Source organism: Podarcis bocagei (genome assembly GCF_964188305.1).
Source record: "Podarcis bocagei genome assembly, chromosome: 14".
Taxonomy (NCBI): Eukaryota; Metazoa; Chordata; class Lepidosauria; order Squamata; family Lacertidae; genus Podarcis; species Podarcis bocagei.
Window position 1 is genome coordinate 11714969 of NC_138139.1, and position 20130 is coordinate 11735098.

The 20130-nt window shown below is 45.7% G+C and overlaps 1 long non-coding RNA gene across 1 annotated transcript; it reads right to left on the bottom strand.

The window, feature by feature from the left end:
* Positions 1-3686: 3686 nt before the first annotated feature.
* LOC308573317 lies at positions 3687-9615 on the bottom strand. The gene is made up of 2 exons (XR_014002029.1): positions 9318-9615; positions 3687-3851 (listed from the first exon to the last, which is right to left on the bottom strand). It is a non-coding gene; the product is annotated as an uncharacterized lncRNA (long non-coding RNA).
* Between the last annotated feature and the right edge of the window lie 10515 nt (positions 9616-20130).

Consider the following 20130-nt stretch of genomic DNA (forward strand, 5'->3'; position numbering starts at 1 on the left):
GTAGTGGACATCAGGGGATCCCAAGTCCCTTGATGGGGAGTTGAGCTTGATATAGAAAAATAGGGATGGTTGGCTTTTGCTGCCCAACACCCCAAGGGACTCAATCCCCTAAGTCATGGGTAGGCAAACTATGGCCTGAGGGCTGGATCCGGTCCAATCGCCTTCTAAATCTGGCCCATGGATGGTCCGGGAATCAGCGTGTTTTTACATGAGTAGAATGTGTGCTTTTATTTAAAATGCATCTCTAGGTTATTTGTGGGGCCTGCCTGGTGTTTTTACATGAGTAGACTGTGTGCTTTTATTTAAAATGCACCTCTGGGTTGTTTGTGGGGCATAGGGATTCGTTCATTCCCCCCTCCCCCCCAAAAATATAGTCTGGCCCCCCACAAGGTCTGAGGGACAGTGGACCGGCCCCCTGGTGAAAAAGTTTGCTGACCCCTGCCCTAAGTCCGGGATCAGTCAGAGATGAATGGATGGAGGCAGGATACAGTGAAAACAAGGCTGATCTTTATGTTTCTGTTGCAACAGAGTTCCCTCCCTCCTAGCAAGGAGGCAAGAGTGACCCAGAACCAAGAAGAAACATCTCTTTTAAGGGTTTTCATTTTTGCGTGGAGAAGAAGGACAATTCCCTCTACAAAGTCAGAAATTATATCACACCTAAGGTGGGGTTACTGTGGCTCAGGCAGGCCAAGGGGGTGATATTCCTGAGGATTTAGCAAGTTTTACATAGTTCCAGTGCAAGAAAATCAAACCTCTCCATTCTGAAGGAAATCAGCCCTGAGTGCTCACTGGAAGGACAGATCCTGAAGCTGAGGCTCCAATACTTTAGCCACCTCATGAGAAGAGAAGACTCCCTGGAAAAGACCCTGATGTTGGGAAAGATGGAGGCAGTGGCGTAGCGTGGGGGGTGCAAGGGGGGCAGGCCGCACCGGGCGCAACATCTGGGGGGGCGCGCTCGCTGCCTCCGGAGTTGCAGAAGAGCCTCGGGCTCAGGCTGTAGCAGAGCCGCATGTCTTGCGGAACCGATGAGCTGTGCGCGCGTCCAGGCTGAAGGCGCCTGGCAGGCAGCGGCTCTCAGCGCTCGCCGCTGAGGACGCGCCAGGCAGCCCCTCCTCACAGCTGCAGCTGCTTGGCCGTTGCATTTTTCTCGCCTCTCTGCCCCCCCTCCTCCTCTGGGCAAGCGGTGTCGTTTGGGCGGCAGCGCCAGCGGCAACTCGCAGGTTAGGGGTTAGGGGGGGCGCAAATTACGTGCCTTGCCCCGGGTTAGGGGGCGCAAATTACTTGCGTTGCCCCGGGTGCTGACAACTCACGCTACGCCGCTGGATGGAGGGCACAAGGAGAAGGGGACAACAGAGGATGAGATGGTTGGACAGTGTTCTCAAAGCTACAAACATGAGTTTGACCAAACTGCGGGAGGCAGTGGAAGACAGGAGTGCCTGGCGTGCTCTGGTCCAGGGGGTCACGAAGAGTCAGACACGACTAAACGGCTAAACAACAACAACAACATAGTTCCAGACACAGTTTACACAAAACATTAGCATTTGATAAGACAATCAGGATGCTCTCAGACATCCCTCAATGCGGAGCATCTGGGCAAACAGTGACAATTACGTAATACAAAGGAGGTTCATAGATATAGGAGAGGAATCCCTTCAGGAACGCCCCCTGATTGCTCTCTGCCTATGTGTTCTCAGGCAAGGGGGATTAAGGAGGCAGAGGAAATATTGAGAGTCTTTGAGAAAGCCAAGATGGCTTTTGGATTGCTCTTTTGGATCACATTCATCCAGTACTTTACCAGCTACACTGGCTCCCGGTGGAGTACAGGGTCAGGTTTAAGGTGCTGGTTTTGACCTTTAAAGCCCTATGCGGCCTAGGACCCACGTACCTACAGGACCGCCTCTCCTGGTATGCCCCGCGGTGGACCTTAAGGTTCACATATAACACTTTGGGGGTCCCGAGCCACAAGGTGGTTAGATTGGTCTCAACTAGGGCCAGGGCCTTTTCAGTACTGGCCCCGACTTGGTGGAACACTCTGTCACAAGAGACTAGGATCCTGCAGGACTTGACATCTTTCTGCAGGACCTGCAAGATAGTGCTGTGGCCTTTGGTTTGGACTCAGTCTGACCCTTATGTCTTCCTTCCCTTTACAGTTTTGATTTATGGGCTACTTTTAAAATGAGGCTGCTTTTTAAATTGCATTTTAACCTGTATTTTAAATTGTCCCCCCCCCCCCATTATGTTTCCATTGTAATTTTACTGGTGTAAGCCGCCCTGAGCCCGGCTTTGGCCGGGGAGGGCAGGGTATAAATAAAATTTATTATTATTATTATTACTTTTCTCCAAACAAAAGGTGGCAGCAAAGAAAGGAGTAGCTGCCTTTGCCACTGAAATAACAATAAGCATATTTTTCTGCAAAAAGCTTGAACGATGCTTTCTGCTGACCAGCCTCCTCATTTATTAGCTAGCACGTGTGGTAGAAGAGTCCTCAACTCTTTATCTAAGAGACTACTTAGTCCAGATTCACATTGCCTGTCCTCAAACAGACCTTTTATCAGTATAAGACATGAGGAGAGCTTTCCAGTTTCTTAACAACAGCATGTTAGCTAGAACAACCTGTCCTTAGCAAACAGCTAGAGTAAACATGAATCACCCAGGTGAGAGATTTTGTGTGCTGAACATACACTCCCAAGTTTTGCATCCTGACAGAAAAAAAACGAGAGACGTCTGTTTTGTGGTTGGAGTCAGGACAGCCAGATCAGAAGATCACAGGCCTTTAAGTTCAAACAGCATGTAGAGGTATATGGCAGAAAAGTATAAATGTTCAGATTCATGTTTATATTCAGTAAGACAGCACAGCTCACATCACCGCTGTGGTCTCTGATCCATTCTCCCTGATGTTTTTTGCCAGCGCAGTAAATATGCAGCAGAATAATCTGTGGTAGCTGTCCCTAGTTTACCTGCCTTTTTCAAAGAGTTAAGAGTCAGTCAATATTAAGATGGAGGAAATGGAGGGGAAAGAATCAACACTTTAAGTGCTCTGGTGCCTGAATAATGCAAAGGGGGAAGAGTAAAATGCCTGGTTGTCATGACAACACCATCCCTAGATGCACTGGGGTGCTTCTTACTGTGCTTACATCCCAAAGCTTCCAGACTATTGAAATGATGTGAACAAATTTTCCAGTTGTGCAAGTAAGTATAAGGAAGTGTTCTGCATGGCAGACAGGATGTGAGGAATTTTGCGAAGGCTTGGCCCTGTCCCAGAACATAAATGGGGATCTGAAGCTGGAAGTAAAACCTGCCTTAGAGTAGATAACTATTAACTACAGTCACACCCACCATACATTTAAAGCACACTTCTTTCCCAAAAAAATCAAGGGAATTGTAGTTCTGTGAGGGGTCAACTGCAACTCCCATGATTCTTTGAGGGAAGTCATGCCTGTTAAAGTGGTTTGGATGTGGTTTAAATTGTTTAGGGTTGTAGCCAGCTAAGTTCTACTAAGAGTAGGACCACGGAATCTAAGAGACCCCACTTTTTCTCGCCAACTAATTCCAGTGGGTCTACTCTTAAGTATGCCTGACATGGGCTACAGCCCTTATTATTTATTGGTTACGTTTCTAGATCACTTTCTCCCAAGGAAGTCCAGAGCAACATATAAGAAGCTATAAAAAACACAAAGTACAGATCATAAATAAAACATCATAACCAATGTAGTATAATTATAATTAGCTTCTCTTTCCTCCTCAAGGACTAGAAAAACCTTGAACGGCAGTTCCAAGATTCTGTTTGGAGAAGGAAATGCAAATTCCAGTCTTTGGAGTGCTGTGGAAATTGCTGCAAGACACGTGTTCCTCTGAGGAAAAGGAATGGAAATTATACGAGCGAATGAGTGGTACTGGCCATTGTACTTTTTATTATCACAAAACAACATATTGCAGCATAAAAATTACTAGAATAACTAAAAACTACATAGACTCTTAACAGTGCTTCAACATTAAAATCATATATTTTAGCCCTGGGAGAATAAAGAAGAGTTAGAATCATAGAAATGTAGAGCTGGAAGGGATCCTGAGTGTCATCTAGTCCAACCCTGATTTCTAGAAAAGAGGGCTGCCATATGTCCTGGATTTCCTGGACACTACTGGGATTTCAAATACGCAAGTGACGTCCGGGGGAATTTATGGAAGGCCTGGACCTTTGGCAAGTAAACCGAAAAAACACTTTCATTTAAAAGAAAAAGCTCAAAAATTTTGGGGTCTTCCTAAAAAAAAAGGACACTTTCGGAGTGTCTTGGTTTTTACTTTCTGAAATATGGCAACCCTACAGAAAAGTTTGCCTAAGATTGCAGTCTTTGGTCTTTGAAGTAGTTAAAACTATACATAGTTAGAATATATAATGAATGCAAAGCATACAATGTTATACAGAATTCATACATTACCACTACCCAAATACCCCCCACTATTCTCTTTCTGAAATTATATCTTTTTTAAAAAGCATATAAAACCCACAATATCATCATAAGAATTGATGGGAACCTTCTATAGCTGTAGCTTCATTCACCAGATAACTCCAGGAAGGATATCCGAATGGAGTAAATTTTTCTCGGGTGCCTTTCACGCCATCAAAAGTAGCAAAACAATATGAAAATCCACGGATTTTTCAGGTTATTCTTCTGGTGTCCTGGCTCTTTCTTATTTGCTTCAGGTTAGTATCAACCTCATTATCCATTATGCGCTTTTAGACCGTTGACTTCATTCATCTTCACAAGCCTTTTGCGGAAGATTACTGTTGTTCCCAGGACATGGGTGGCGCTGTGGGTTAAACCACTAAGCCTAGGGCTTGCCAATAAGAAGGTCAGCGGTTCGAATCCCTGTGACAGGGTGAGCTCCCGTTGCTCGGTCCCTGCTCCTGCCAACCTAGCAGTTCAAAAGCACGTCAAAGTGCAAGTAGATAAATAGGTACTGCTCCCGCAGGAAGGTAAACGGCGTTTCTGTGCGCTGCTCTGGTTCGCCAGAAGCGGCTTAGTCATGCTGGCCACATGACCCGGAAGCTGTACGCCGGCTCCCTCAGCCAATAAAGCGAGATGAGCGCCGCAACCCCAGAGTTGGTCACGACTGGACCTAATGGTCAGGGGTCCCTTTACCTTTACCATTGTTCCCATTTTGTAGATCAGAGAAGTCCGCTAAGCCTTTAAGATACAGTAGTGTTGTAGAACGGCAGAGGCTCCTCCAAGGCCCCGACGAGGGAATCGTGGCATCGGAGCCCCATCCAGATAGGGGCAGGATGTAAGCCCACATCACTTATCAGAAGCCGGATCCTAGCCTGTATTCTGGATTGGCAATTGGGGATGCAGATTAGGATAAGGGCTGGGCCGAGGCACAGAGCAGATGGAGAAGGAAGGCTTCCCTTGGGTCCGCTCCCTGGCCATTTAAGCAGCCATCACCTGGGGGCCTACCTACTTTTCCCTCATTGCCCCCCCCCCCCGGTTCAAACCGGTGGTTAAGGACTATGCTGTGGCTACAGTATCATAAATGTACCAAGCAAACAACATGTCTGGAGCAGCACAGGAATACAGTCCTGAAACCAATGTTTCTCTGCAAGGAGGGAGGAGGTAAAAAAAACCTTTCTTGTTACAGGAGTTTAGTAATCACCATTTCAAAGGGTGACAGACTACCAGGAAAGGCAATCAGATAAGGCATTATCAGATAACCTGGCAGACAGGAAAAAGAACAACATTCAAATTTCTGTTGTAGACCACCTTTTCTGTGATGTAGGTATGATGTTTGTAGGTGGGGGGTCGTCTTGGGTTACACCCTTTTTGTGATGTATGTATTATGTATGGAGGAGTGGTTATGAGCTCCAGGGCAGGGAACTTAAAATGTCTATATAAGGGCAGGCACACCTTGGTTCTGGGTCCTCCTCCGTCCTCCTGCATGTGAGGGGAGCACCCTGTTGCAACAGTTCAATAAAGATCAGGCTTACTAGCTGCTTTGCTTCTCAATATTCTCTGGTTGGCCTCTGTTATTTTCTCCTACCAATAGGGAACCCATGTAAGGAATCTATATGGGCTCTTGGATACCCCATAAGGGAAAAAGGGCAGATTTTGTTTACAACACCTACCTCCTAGCAATTGTCACAACTGGGTTGGGCATTGGGGCAATCCTTTGTTTTGGATGGAGGGGAGGTTATAGTCTCTGCCTGCCCCTCCAAATGCTGGGGTATCCCGTTAAAGGGACCGGGGGGTGGGGAGTGGTCATGTTCGTGTGCTCAGGCGGGGCCAGGGCTGAAGGCACTCCCCCAGACAGCGGTCCCTGCGGTGGTCACCCTATTTGATGTAAGTCTTAGGAAAAGGGAAAAGGGAAAGGACCCCTGGATGGTTAAGTCCAGTCAAAGGCGACTATGGGGTGTGGCGCTCATCTCGCTTTCAGGCCGAGGGAGCCGGCGTTTGTCCACAGACAGCTTTCCGGAGCATGCGGACAGCATGACTAAACCGCTTCTGGCACAATGGAACACCATAACGGAAACCAGAGCGCATGGAAACACTGTTTACTTTCCCGCCACAGCAGTACCTATTTATCTACTTGCACTGGTGTGCTTTCGAACTGCTAGGTTGGCAGGAGCTGGGGCAGAGCCATAGCTGTCAACCTTCCCTTTTTTTGGCAGGAAATTCCCTTATTCCAGCACCGTTTCCCGCTGCTTCCAGCATTGTTATATACCCCTTAGGCTGTCCCCGGTACAGGTGAGGCTGGCTGCTCCCTTATTTTCAAGGCTGCTGATCCCTTATTTTCAAATCTGAACATTGACAGCTATGGACAGAGCAACGGGAGCTCACCCAGCCACGGGCATTCAAACTTTTGGATCGGCGAGCCCAAGAGGCTCGGTGGTTTAGACCACAGCGCCACCCTCGCCCCCAAGTATTAGGAACTAATATTGGCCTAAGTGTTGCTTCCAGTGGGCGGGCCAGAAGTATTTTGATTGCCCCATGCCCAAGCCAAACCTCTTTCATCTGCATTCAATAAAGTTTGTTTCAATCCAAACCAGTCCTTTATTTGTCTGCAGCTTGGGGACTAGAGAGCACAATGCCTGGACCCGCAAGAGAGACTGAGAACTGGTGACTTGCCAAAGGCCACCTAGGCACTTCATACCTAAGCAGTGATGTGAATAGGGTCATGAGACAAAGGTTCTTGAGAGCAGAAGCAGTAAGGCCTACAAGGCCTACAAAATCATTCAAACCTGCTAACTGCTAACTGTGAACAGCAAACTGTTAAGTCACTGTGACTTGTGACTCATCCTCATTCTCCCTATAAAAGCAGCCAGCCTCTCTGTGGGCCTCAGTGCGTTTGTCTCAGCCAGTGTGTGTGTTGTGTTGTTGCAGACACAGTGGCTCCAGGACTCTAGTAAATCAGTAACTAAGATTGTGCCTCTGTGAAGAGTCAGCTGCCATGCAGTGGCGTAGCGTGGGGGGTGCAGGGGGGCCCGGCCACACCGGGCGCAACATCTGGGGGGGCACGCTCGCACTCGCAGCTCTCTGCCCCTACCTGTTAGGGGGCGCAAATTACTTGCCTTGTCCCGGGTGCTGACAACCCACGCTACGCCACTGCTGCCATGAGCACTCTGTGTATGCTCTTTAACTATGCTGTTTATGAACAACTTTATTTTCTCAAGTAAAAGTTTTATTCTGTTTACCCCTGCAAGACAGAGCTGTTCTGCCTGGCCTTTGCTTTGGACTCAGTCTGGCCCTTATGTTTCCCTCGCCTTATGGTTTGATCTATGGGCTACTTTTAAAATGAGGCTGCATTTTAAATTGCATTATAACCTGTATTTTAAATTGGTTTTTTTCCTATTATGATTTTACTGTAATTTTACTGGTGTTAGCTACCCTGAGCCGAGGAATAAATATTATTATTATTATTATTATTATTATTATTATTATTATTATTAATGCAGAACAAGCTCTCACACACACATATATGCACAATTTATTCAGGCTGCAGAATTTGTCTTACTCAGGGAGCAAAATTTCTGTTACTTTGTTCCGTATTTCGGTTTTCTTCATGCACGGTGCATTCCCAACGAAAGTTTTGCTTTGGCAGATATGTATTTTGCTAAGAGTGGTTCCTCTGAAACACTTTTCAACCTGTAACTTCCTAGTTCTGTCAATTAGCTGGATGGCTGGAATTCACCTTGGGCTTAACTGAGTGGATCACTAATTCCCATGGGTCAGCCTCAGCCCAGTCTTCACTCATTTGCCCTAGTTAATGAGCAACAACTCCTACTCACAATTATATAATAATCCACCAGACTGTATTGTGGCTAAAATTAAAGCAATTAGCTCTAGGCAGAGGAAAATGTTACTAAACAAAATACCAGTGCTCGGCTTCCATTATATAAAAAGCAAATCAAGCAACTGTTTTTATGGTAGATTAGCTATTTTAGAGTGAACAGAGAGGTTGCAGTCATATGTTCCAGCTATAATGGCTGCAGCTTATACCAGCAAATAATGTAGTCAGATTCCTATGTTCCCATACCCTCCAACATTTCTCCGATGAAAATAGGGGCGTCCCATTCCATAATGATAATTTTACTATTTATATCCCACACATCTTACTGGGTTGCCCCAGCCACTCTGGGCTTCTTCCAACATATATAAAAACATTAAACATTAAAAAAAACCTTCCCTATACAGGGCTGCCTTCAAATGTCTTCTAAAGGTTGTGTGATTACTTATCTCCTTGGCTCAGGGGTCAGATAACTCCATACCCTCCAACATTTCTCCAATGAAAATAAGGGACATCCTAAGGAAAAATGGGTCATTCCGGGATCAAATCAGAAACTGGGATGGCTTCTCTAAATCAGGGATGTCCCTGGAAAATAGGACTAAACACTTGGAGGGTCTGTGCTTCCCAACAGCAAAGTAAAAAGCACGATTCTAGGATCGGAAAAGTCAGCTAATATTCATTCATTCATTTATAAAAGTCTATATACTCACATAAAATATCAAGCTGATACACAGCAAAATATGCAAACACAATAAAATATAGAATATTGTTAAGAAATACGATACTCACAAGAATGACTAGTTCATCAAAAAGGGGAGAATTAAACAACTGAATAGGCCTGTCGGCACAAAACAGTCTTCAATATAACAATGGAAACTTCTCCCATAGGAGCCATGACAACAGTGTTCCTGACCTCCTTCTTCTTTGGCGATCACTTACAGCCAAGTATGGTTATCTACCATGAACACAGTTTTAACAGTGAGTCCGTAAGTGACTGTGGAGACCAATTCTGCATTAACACCTCTTTCCCATGACTTTACCTTCTGCGCAACCAGTGGCACATTGTGCTATGGGAGTAGAAAACCAAAGATGTCCATAAAGTCAATCCATCTGAACAGCTTTCAAGACAAGAACAGAAGAATGGCTGCTTTCTGGCTTCTAACTGCTTCAACTGACTGGGCTTTCAGCTTAGCCAGAGATCCTTTCAAGCAACTCACCTGGCCTCCTAGGAAACAAAACATTCCCCAGGATTCCACAGCTGGTTGTGAGGTCAGAGCCTGGCCAAGGATGGGAGCCAATGGGCTCTGGGCTCCAGGAATGCTCTCTCTGCCAGGCCCATGGCACCTGGACAACTTCAGGCAGCTGCCAAGCATCTGCATTTACACCCATGCAGAAGGCTCAGGCAGCTGGATCTAGGCTCCGCTTAGAGTTCCCCCAAATCCTCTCAACTTTGCACCCCTCTGGAGTATTGAAGGAAATAAGGCAGGCCATGACTGTGGTCCAGTTTCTGGCACCTCCTTTAAATTCACCAGTTTCTTCAGGAGTTGGTTGGCTAGTGGTCCATCATTTGGTCATGGTGTATCATACGTTCCAATGGGTTGAATGTTTTTTTAAAGTTTTTTTTGGGGGGGGGCCTTCATTGTATTATGGAACCTTCTTTCTCCACCTGGTTGCTCACTCACATTCACCACTAGGCATCTTTTTAAAAACATGTTTGGTGCTTTATTGTATTATTACATGAAAACACCTTTTATCTGAGGAACGTGGGGGCTGAGAGGAAGAACCAATAAGGCAAGTGTAATAGGTATGAGTTACTCGTGCGTAAACTGGTGCCTTTCTCGGTTAATTTGCCTTGTTAAACCTTTCTGACTGCGCAGCCCCTTCTCATCGTGGCTGCCTCAGTCACTGGCAGAATCTGTCAGTGGGCGTTTCTTGAACCTCTTCCAGCATAAAAGTTGTTTGACACCCAGTCTCCTCCTCCTCTCACTGTGCGGGAGTCTTCTGCGCAGAGTAGGTGTGGGTAGCGGAGGACCTGGGCTCTCCTCACTGATGTCCAGTGAAGAGTCCTGGAGCCCTCTCTCCAATTCCCCCGTCTGCCCCCCTTTATCCCTGGTGTTGCGCTGATTGGCTTCCCCCTCTACTGAGCTGTTTCTCCCCCTGCTGCTGGGTCCTTCGCCAGCATCATCTGGGAGCCTCCCCTTCGCCTCTCGCTCCGATGTCAGTTCCCTGACAGCAAGGTTGTGCTAGCAAACACTGCTCACTTTTATCTCTGTTTCTCTTTGGCCAAAGCCCGAAGAACAAATGGTGGACAGGCTAGGAGCCTCAATGGCACCCTCTGGAAGTTTCACCCAGGGCAAAAACCCTGGCTAGCCCCTCACCCAGCCCCCAAGCTACACCTCTGTGTGAAGCCCATGAAGGTGCTGGCCTCAGGTGAGTTGCTTGCCAGCAGGTGAGGTGGGCTAGAATACTGGGCCTCTCCAGACCCCAAAAGGCTGCTGTGCACCTCTTAAATGCGCTTTTAAGAAACAAAAGAGCTCTCAGGCCTCAAGCACAGAATTACATTTTTATTGCCTCTTGCTAAACTAATCTAGACATGATCCTGGAGGAACATCGGCTGGCTGTGAGTGTGAAGGCTGCTCCCCGCAAGGCCCTTTCCACCTGGCCTAGGGGGCTAGGCCCACACTCACCAGCCCCACTGAAGAGGCTCCTCATAAGGCTGAAAGAACATCACGCGGCTATTGTTTTACTGATTTAATATGCTGTAAACCGCTTTGAGATTTTTATTAAAAATATAAAGCGGTATGTAAATAAATAAATCTCCCCCTCTTTTTGGTTATTGTTGCTAAAAATAGAGATACCCCTCTTGAATCATGCTGCAATTTCTCTGTGTTTTTAATAATAATAATAATAATAATATTATTATTATTATTATTTATACTGTGTCCATCTGGCTCCCAACATAATTAAAAGCGCAATAAAACATCAAACATTACTTCCGGGTTGGCGCGATCGGGAAATGGCGGATTCCCTCCGAGCTCCGGAGGGAATCGGCTCAGCGGTGGATGGGTCTTTGCCGTGCCGGCGACACGGGGACCCTTAAAAACCGCAGGCGCAGAAGCCTGCGGACTGAAGACTCGGCGGGTGCCTTAAGCGCCCCCCCTGATTCGCAATGAGCCTTTTTAAAGGCTACGGAGGGGATACAGGGGACGGCGTGGCACTGAGAGTCGACCGCTACCGCCGCTGAGCGAAGCCGCGAGCCATAACTGGAGAGCGCTGACTTCCTTCCTTGAAATTCGGACTGAAAAAAGAACCCGTGAGTAATTTGGAACTGAACTTTAAAATTTTTACCTTCTGAATTTGAGACGACCGGGGGGTGTGCCAAAAGGAAGTCCCCACACACCCCCTTGCAGACGATCCAGAGCAACGAAATAAGAGCTAAGCTGGAGTGCCTACCCTGTAAAGGGTGAGTTTTAAAAAGACAGTAACTTCCAAGATTTAGAAAGGTAAATTTGAACAGGAGAGTGGAGTGTTGGAAGAGTCTTTGTTTTGTGGCAAACAACCCTCCCTCCCGGGCCCGGGAGCGACCTGCTTTGGAGCCTGTATAGAGGAGCAGAATTTGACAGCTGTCAAAAGCTGTCAAATGGACTATTAATAGTGAAAAAAATCGCTGTTTAAGACCTCTCCGGATTAAAAGGAGTTACAATTGAACTAAAACTTTGGGAAACAAAGAAACAATAATAGGACAGAGGATTGTTGGAGAAAAGATTACTCAGTAACCAGATTCCCTCTAGGGGGAATTCTGTGGAATTACAATGGCTGTGGGTGGAAAGATACTGAGAGAAATCGAAAGGATGTTTTCACTGGTGGGAACCTTACAGGAGCAGACTACAGCTATGAGTAAACAATTGACGACCTTGGATTTGGAAACAAGTAGTTCTGCTGAATGTAATGAGGGCCTGAGTGAGAAAGAACCCACAGCTGAATTCGAAACTATAAACAAAGAAGAGGAGAAGACTAAACAAGAAAGAGAACAAGTTATCTGGGAAAATACTAACCAGAAGCTGGCATCTGGAGAACACAAGCAAGGAGATTATTGGATTAAATCTACTTTAAGCCCACGAAAGATACAGAAGACGAAAGTGGAGGCCCTGGGACTTTATGGAATTCAGGAACTCGAAATAAAGAAGTACAATTGGGGCCTCCACATAGACTTTGATTTTGACTATCACCAAGACTTAGGCCTTGTGGAAATTCCTCAGCAGTTGTCTTTAAATATGGGAAGAGACTATGGACTGATTGGATTGATGGTTAAGGAAATCTTTCGAGACTGGATGATTGACAAAAAGGACTACCAACAAAATTGGCGGAGAGGGACTGAAAGAGATTTGAGAGCCTCGGATGTGCGGAATCCAGGCTAAAAACTGTTATTTTGGACATGTCTTGGGAAAGGACGCAAAGCGGGGATGGGAGGGAGGGAAGTATTTAAATTTAAACAACACTCAAGACCAGGGGGTTTAGTAATAAGAAAATTATGTAAGAAAAAATGAGAAATCGAGGGAAGAGAATTGGGGTCCAACTTAGGGAAAATTTATTTTTGTTTTTTATAAAAGGAATAATATTAAGACGGAAGAAATGCCAACTTGCTGACACAAATTTGGGAACAGGGATGCAGGGGAGGGGGTGGGGGGAAGTCAAGGACTAGGGTTAGAAAATAAGATTTTCGGGAACTATTCATGTTTGTTGTTTTTTATGTTTGTTTTGGTGTTATGTGTGTTGTTTGTGTTTATATAAAATGTGAAAACCCAATAAAAATATTTTAAAAAAAAATAAAACATCAAACATTAAAAACCTCCCTAAAGAGGGCTGCCTTCAGATGTCTTCTAAAAGTCAGATACTTGTTTATTCCCTTGACATCTGAATGGAGGGCATTCCACAGGGCAGACGCCACCACCGAGAAGGCCCTCTGCCTGGTTTCCTGTAACCTCACTTCTTGCAGTGTCCGGGCTGGACAATGGTGGTGGAGACGCTCCTACAGGTATACTGGGCCAAGGCCGTTTAGGGCTTTAAAGATCAGCACCAACACTTTGAATTGTGCTTGGAGGCAATGTAGGTCTTTCAGGACCGGTGTTATATGGTCTCGGCAGCCACTTCCAGTCATCAGTCTAGCTGCTGCATTCTGGATTAATTGTAGTTTCCGGGTCACTGTCAGAGGTAGCCCCACGTAAACCGCATTGCAGTAGTCCATGCAGGAGATAACTAGAGCATGCACCACTCTGGTAAGACAGTCTGCGGGCAGGTAGGGTCTCAGCCTGCATACCAGATGGAGCTGGTAGACAGCTGCCCTGGACACAGAATTGACCTGCGCCTCCATGGACAGTTGTGAGTCAGTTGCACACCTGGTCCTTCAGAGGCACAGTTACCCCATTCAGGACCAGGGAGTCCTCCACACCCACCCGCCCCCTGTCCCCCCAAAACAGTACTTCTGTCTTGTCAGGATTCAACCTCAATCTGTTAGCCGACATCCATCCTCCAATCATCTCCAGACATTCACACAGGACCTTCGCCTTCATTGGTTCTGATTTAAAAGAGAGGTAGAGCTGGGTATCATCCGCATACTGATGAACACCCAGCCCAAACCCCCTGATAATCTCTCCCAGCGGATTGATATAGATGTTAAAAAGCATGTGGGAGAGGACGGAACCCTGAGGCACCCCACAAGTGAGAGCCCAGGGGTCTGAACACACCACTTTCTGTACACAGCCCAGGAGGAAGGAGCGGAACCACTGTATAACAGCTCCTACAGCTCCTCTAGACGGTCCAGAAGGATGTCATGGTTGATGGTATCAAAGGCTGCTGAGAGATCCTGCAGAACTAGGAAACAGCTTTCACCTTTGTCCCTAGCCCGCTGGAGATCATCGACCAACGTGACCAAGGCAGTTTCAGTCCCATGATGAGACCTGAATTCCGATTGGAAGGGATGCGAATGGTCCGCATCCTCCAGGCATGCCTGGAGTTGTTCAGCAACCACCCACTCAATCACCTTGCCACAAAATGGAAGATTTGAGACTGGGCGATAATTGGCCATTTTGGCTGGGTCCCAAGATGTTTTTTTAAAGAAGCGGTTTAATAACTGCCTCTTTCAGCGGGTCTGGGAAGGCTCCCCCTTAGAGGGAAGCATTCACCACCCTGCAGAGCCCATCGCCCAGCCCTTCCTGGCTTGTTTTTATGAGCCAGGATGGGTAAGGATCAAGGAGACAGGTAGTTGGTTTCACTCGTCCAAGCAGCCTGTCCACATCCTCAGAGGTTACAGATTGGAATTGATCCCACGCAACTTGACTAGACAGGACTCAGGTGTGCTTTAAAGATGCAGCATGTTGTTATAAGAATTTTAAGGTCTCAAATATAGAATAAATATTCATAAATGCAGTCTTACTGGAATTTATGTAAAGGTGGTGGGGTTGCCCCTCCAGCAGACATCCTACACCCCCCACTACCAAAATCAACAAATCACTCCTGCAAATGTCCCCACAAAATATTTCATCACACAGTTGATAAAGAAACTAAGATTAAGAAACTGACAAGAAAAAGTATCTGAAACCATAAACTTGTTAATGCTTATAAAATAAACTTGTTTATTTGGTTTAATGTTAACAACTGTCTGGACTCGAGAGAAACGGGTTGGTGGCAGCGGGGAAGCAATCACAGTGGTGGCACAGGGATCAATAGACCAGTGTTTCCCAACCTTTTTTGGGCAAAGGCACACTTGTTTCATGAAAAAAATCTCGAGGCACACCACCATTAGAAAATGTTTAAAAAATTAACTCTGTGCCTATATTGACTATATATAAAGTAATTCTCTTTAATAGGAATAAAATAAACACAAAGTATTTTACATTGTCTGGTTTTGTTTTTAACAGAAATGATTGTGCGTGTTTTTGGTACTCAGATACCTGTTGGAGCACCCCTCCTGCTATGTGCCAGGCTGGCAGCTAAGATTTATGGAGGGGTCCCTCCTCCTGGTCCCACTCCTGTGCAGTGTGTGTGTGTGTGTGTGTGTGTGTGTGTGTGTGTGTGTGAGAGAGAGAGAGAGAGAGAGAGAGAGATTTTTATTTCTCTGCATTTTATTTTATATATTTTGTTATTAAGAAGATAATAAAAACTGAGGTATAAAAATGTCAGAATAAATAAATACAAATCTTGAAGCTTGTCATTCTAAAACTTAAAATGGTCACTTTTTCCAATAGAACAATTCTTTCCACTCTTACTATTTACTAGGTACCTTTGCCATTGCACTGAGGATCATAAGAGACTGAGTCAGAACGAGGAGTGATGTGACAAGAATGAAGCAAAGGATATTTACCATATTGGCACCAGCACCGCACAATACCTGCCAGGCTCAACGCCGGTCTCGCGCTGCCGCTTCCCGCGCTCTCAAGGCCCCGGGAGGAGGAAGGCGTGAAGGGAATCCCGAAGGCGCGAAAACCTCGCGCATGCGCAGGCCTTCCGCCTGCGACAGCCCAGTAGGCCGGCCGAAGCGAGCTAGCGTGCGGCAGAGCGGCGATGGGATGTGGGAGGGAGCTCGCTCGCTGCCCCGCGTGTGCCTATGTGGGGCACGTTACAGCCCCGTGACGTCAGCGCCACGCAGGCAGCCAGGCGAGAGCCCCGCGCTGGGCGGCCTCTCCTTGCCGCCGCCTCGCCTCTCGCCGCCCGACTCGCCCGCCTCCCTCCCACGGCACACCAGGCAACATCTCGTGGCACACTAGTGTGCCGCGGAACAGCGGTTGAAAAACACTGCAATAGACCATCAAACGTACGGGGACCCTGTGTTACCTACCTAAGGCTAGGTAATCACTTCACTTCTTAGTTTCTTTACCGGCCTATACCTTCCTAATAACTTCTAACTGATTATCCCAACTGTCTATCTGACTCCTCTTAACAGACTCTCTCAGTCTCTCACACCAAACTATCCCAACCCACAACCATATCCTCCCTTTCCCTTCTCTAACACCCGACTGACACCTTAACAACACTAACTCTAACTCCTCCCCTTGGGTTCCCACTTGTCAATCACTTCACACTCATTTAACCCTTTCTTTATGACCCAGCATGATGTCACCTAGGAGGGCAAATGCCACATAATGTAATAATACAATAAAACACAAAGAAAGGTTTCTAGGTGCACAAACAGGTTTTTAAAAAGATGCCTAGAAAAATTTAACATCGATGGAAAGAGAGAAGTTCCAGAATGAAACAGGTTTGATTGTGGTTAAGAAAGTGAAATACCTGGGGATTAACATGACAGCTAAAAATGGAAATTTGTTTAAAGATAATTATGAAAAATGCTGGACGGAGGTTAAAAAAGATCTAGAAATCTGGTCAAATCTGAAGCTTTCCTTGTTAGGTCGAATTGCCGTTATAAAGATGAATGTATTGCCAAGAATGTTATTTTTGTTTCAATCATTGCAAATTTTGGACAAAATGGATTGTTTCAAGAAGTGGCAGAGAGACATTTCTAGATTTGTCTGGCAGGGCAAGAAGCCCAGAATAAAATTTAAAATATTAACTGATGCAAAGGATAGAGGTGGATTTGCCCTGCCAGACTTTAAACTTTATTATGAATCAGCGGCGTTTTGCTGGCTGAAAGAATGGCTGCTTCTTGAGAACACAGACATTTTGGATTTAGAAGGTTTTAATAACGTTTTTGGATGGCATGCATATTTGTGGTACGACAAGGTTAAAGCACATAAAGCATTTAAAAACCATATCGTTAGAAGAGCATTGTTTAATGTTTAGACAAGATATAAAGACTTGCTTCAAAATAAAACCCCAAGGTGGTTGTCACCGATGGAAGCAAAGGCTCAGAGAAAGCTCAATATGGAGGCCAAATGGCCGAAATATTGGGAAATTTTGGAACAAGGAGATAAATTGAAATTGCAGAGTTTTGAGAAATTAAAAAACAAAGTGAGAGATTGGCTTCATTATTATCAGATAATGGAGGCTTATAACCTGGATAAAAAAGTTGGTTTCCAGGTGGAAAAATCTAAACTGGAAACAGAACTGTTAGAACCTAAAACTAAGATTTTGTCAAAAATGTACAACTTGCTGTTGAAATGGAATACTCAGGATGAAACGGTTAAATCTGTCATGATTAAATGGGCACAAGATGTTGGACATAATATTATCTTTGCTGACTGGGAACAGTTGTGGACCACTGGAATGAAATTTACGGCATGTAATGCCTTGAGAGAAAATATTATGAAAATGATATATAGGTGGTACATGACCCCAGTCAAGCTTGCAAAAATCTATCATTTGCCCGATAACAAATGTTGGAAATGTAAAGAAACTGAAGGTACATTCTTTCACCTTTGGTGGACGTGCCCAAAGATTAAGGCTTTCTGGGAGATGATCTATAATGAACTGAAAAAGGTATTTGAATATACCTTCTCGAAGAAACCAGAGGCCTTTCTCATGGGCATAGTTGGCCAATTGGTGTTAAAGAAGGATAGAATTTTCTTTATGTATGCCACAACAGCAGCAAGAATACTTATCGCAAAGTATTGGAAGACACAACACCTACCTACGTTAGAAGAATGGCAGATGAAGCTGATGGACTATATGGGACTGGCAGAAATGACTAGCAGAATCTGTGAGCAGGGAGAAGAGTCGGCAGAAGAAGACTGGAAAAAATTTAAGGACTATTTACAAAAATATTGTAAAATTAAGCAATGTTGAATGATGTTGGACTGAAATTAAGTGGTTTCAAGCTGTAATTATGATAAAATGGTTTTCTTTTTCTTTTCTTTTTTTAAAAAACAAGAAAAGTTATAACAATTTAAGATGCTGGAGAGAAAATAAGGTGTTTCTTCTTTCTTTTTCTTTCTTCTTAAGCTGTAATGCTTTGAGATAAGGATTTGCTGTATAAATAATTGGAACTGGAATACAAGAAGGGGAGGTATGAGGAGGTCGGGGAAATAAGTTATGAGAAAATAAGTTTTGAAACTTATGTGTTTTTAATATTTTTATGTTTGCTTTTTTCTTTTTGTTTGTATAAAAATTGGAAACTCTAATAAATATTTTTTTTAAAAAAATAAAAAGATGCCTAGAGGTGGCAAATGTGGGTGAGCACCCAGGCAGAGAGAGAAGGTGGTTCCATAATACAATGAAGGGGAGGGCAAAAAAGCTTTAAAAGAACATCCAGCCCACTGGAACATATGATACACCATGACCAAATGATGGACCACTAGCCAGCCAACTCCTGTTTGGTGGGTTTAAAGGAGATGCCAGAAAGTGGATCACAGTCATGGCCTGCCTTATTTCCTTAGATTCTCCAGAGGGGTGCAAAGTTGGGAGGATTCGGAGGAACTTGAAGGGGAGCCTAGATCCAGCTGCCTGAGCCTTCTGCTTGGGGGTAAATGCAGGGCTGGGTCAGACGCTTGGCAGCTGCCTGAGGTTGCCCAGTGGTGCCCGGTGCCTGGCAGAGAGAGTGTTCCTGGAGCCCAGAGCCTATTGGCTCCTGTCCTTCGCCAGGCTCTGACCTCACAACCAGCTGTGGAATCCTGGGGAATGTTTGGTTTCCTAGGAGACCAGGTGAGTTGCTTGAAAGGATCCCTGGCTAAGCTGAAAGCCCGTTGGTTCAGTTAGGAGCCTTCTTTTCTGAATTTGAAAGCTGTTCAACTGACTTTGTGGGCCTTTCTGGGTTTGGAGATCTTTTGCACAATGTGCCGCTGGTGGCGTAGAAGGTAAAGTCATGGGAAAGGGGGAGGCATCCTGAAGATTCATGCTCCCACCACATGCCCAGTTTTTAAAGATGCTCCTTGGTTATTAAGACCTTTCTTAAATCCCATGCTGGATGTTACATGAGCCAGCAACTTTCCCAGGGAGCTTTCTGATTTGTTGCTATGGAGAGATTTTCCTTCAAGAATGTTTGAGACCACTGGAACAGAAACCCACCCCACCGAAACAGAAACAGGGGAGATGTTGGGGACTGCTGGCCTTCCAATTATTGCTGAATCCCATCCAATCCCCTCCTGCGGGCTAGAGAAGGATCTCTGGCGCGAGATGGCCGTCCCCAGCTTCCCACCTCCAGCCATGTGCATTTCCAGTGGGCATCCCTACATTGACCATGTGCACCTCATCAACAGCCAGTGTGAACTGGAGAGTGTGACACGCAGAAAACACCAAGGGAATCGGCCCCGGAACGGCCCCAGGTGGAATCTGGACCATCTGTTCCCGGAGAGACCCCAGTGACGACGGCGACTCCCCCCGGCATTGTGAAAAGCTCAAAAAGCAAAATTCAACACTCCCAAGGGAAACCTTCACTGCTCAGGACCCAATGGCACCACCCTCCACCACGAGCTCAGCGGCTGCAGTATTCACGGATACTGCCCAAATCCCTTCCAGTCCTAGAGCCTCCCTGAACCCACCCGCAGGGACACCCGTCCCACCCTCTGCCACATTGGACATGTGTGCTGTCCTCAAAAAGGGGAAAATCCACCTCCCAGCAACCTTTCAACTGCCTAAAATTCCCAGCGAGCAGCACACCGGACCCTCCATTCACAGAGGGCACATCACTGCGGGTCTCCAGCTGCTGAGTGCATCATCTGCTGCCATTGAGATATTTTACTTCAAGAACACAGAAACAGAAAATGCCTTAATAATAATAATAATATAGAGATCTAACTAAGAGTTAAAGTAGCTATTGCTAAAGTTCGTCTGAGCAGCTGGCCACAGCAGCAACTGCTCTGCAGTGGTGATGGTCTCAAAGCAAAATCTCTCCATACCCACGAAGGATGCACTCACCAGCCCACACTGACCACTGATGCAACGCAACAAGTTCGGATGAGAACAATG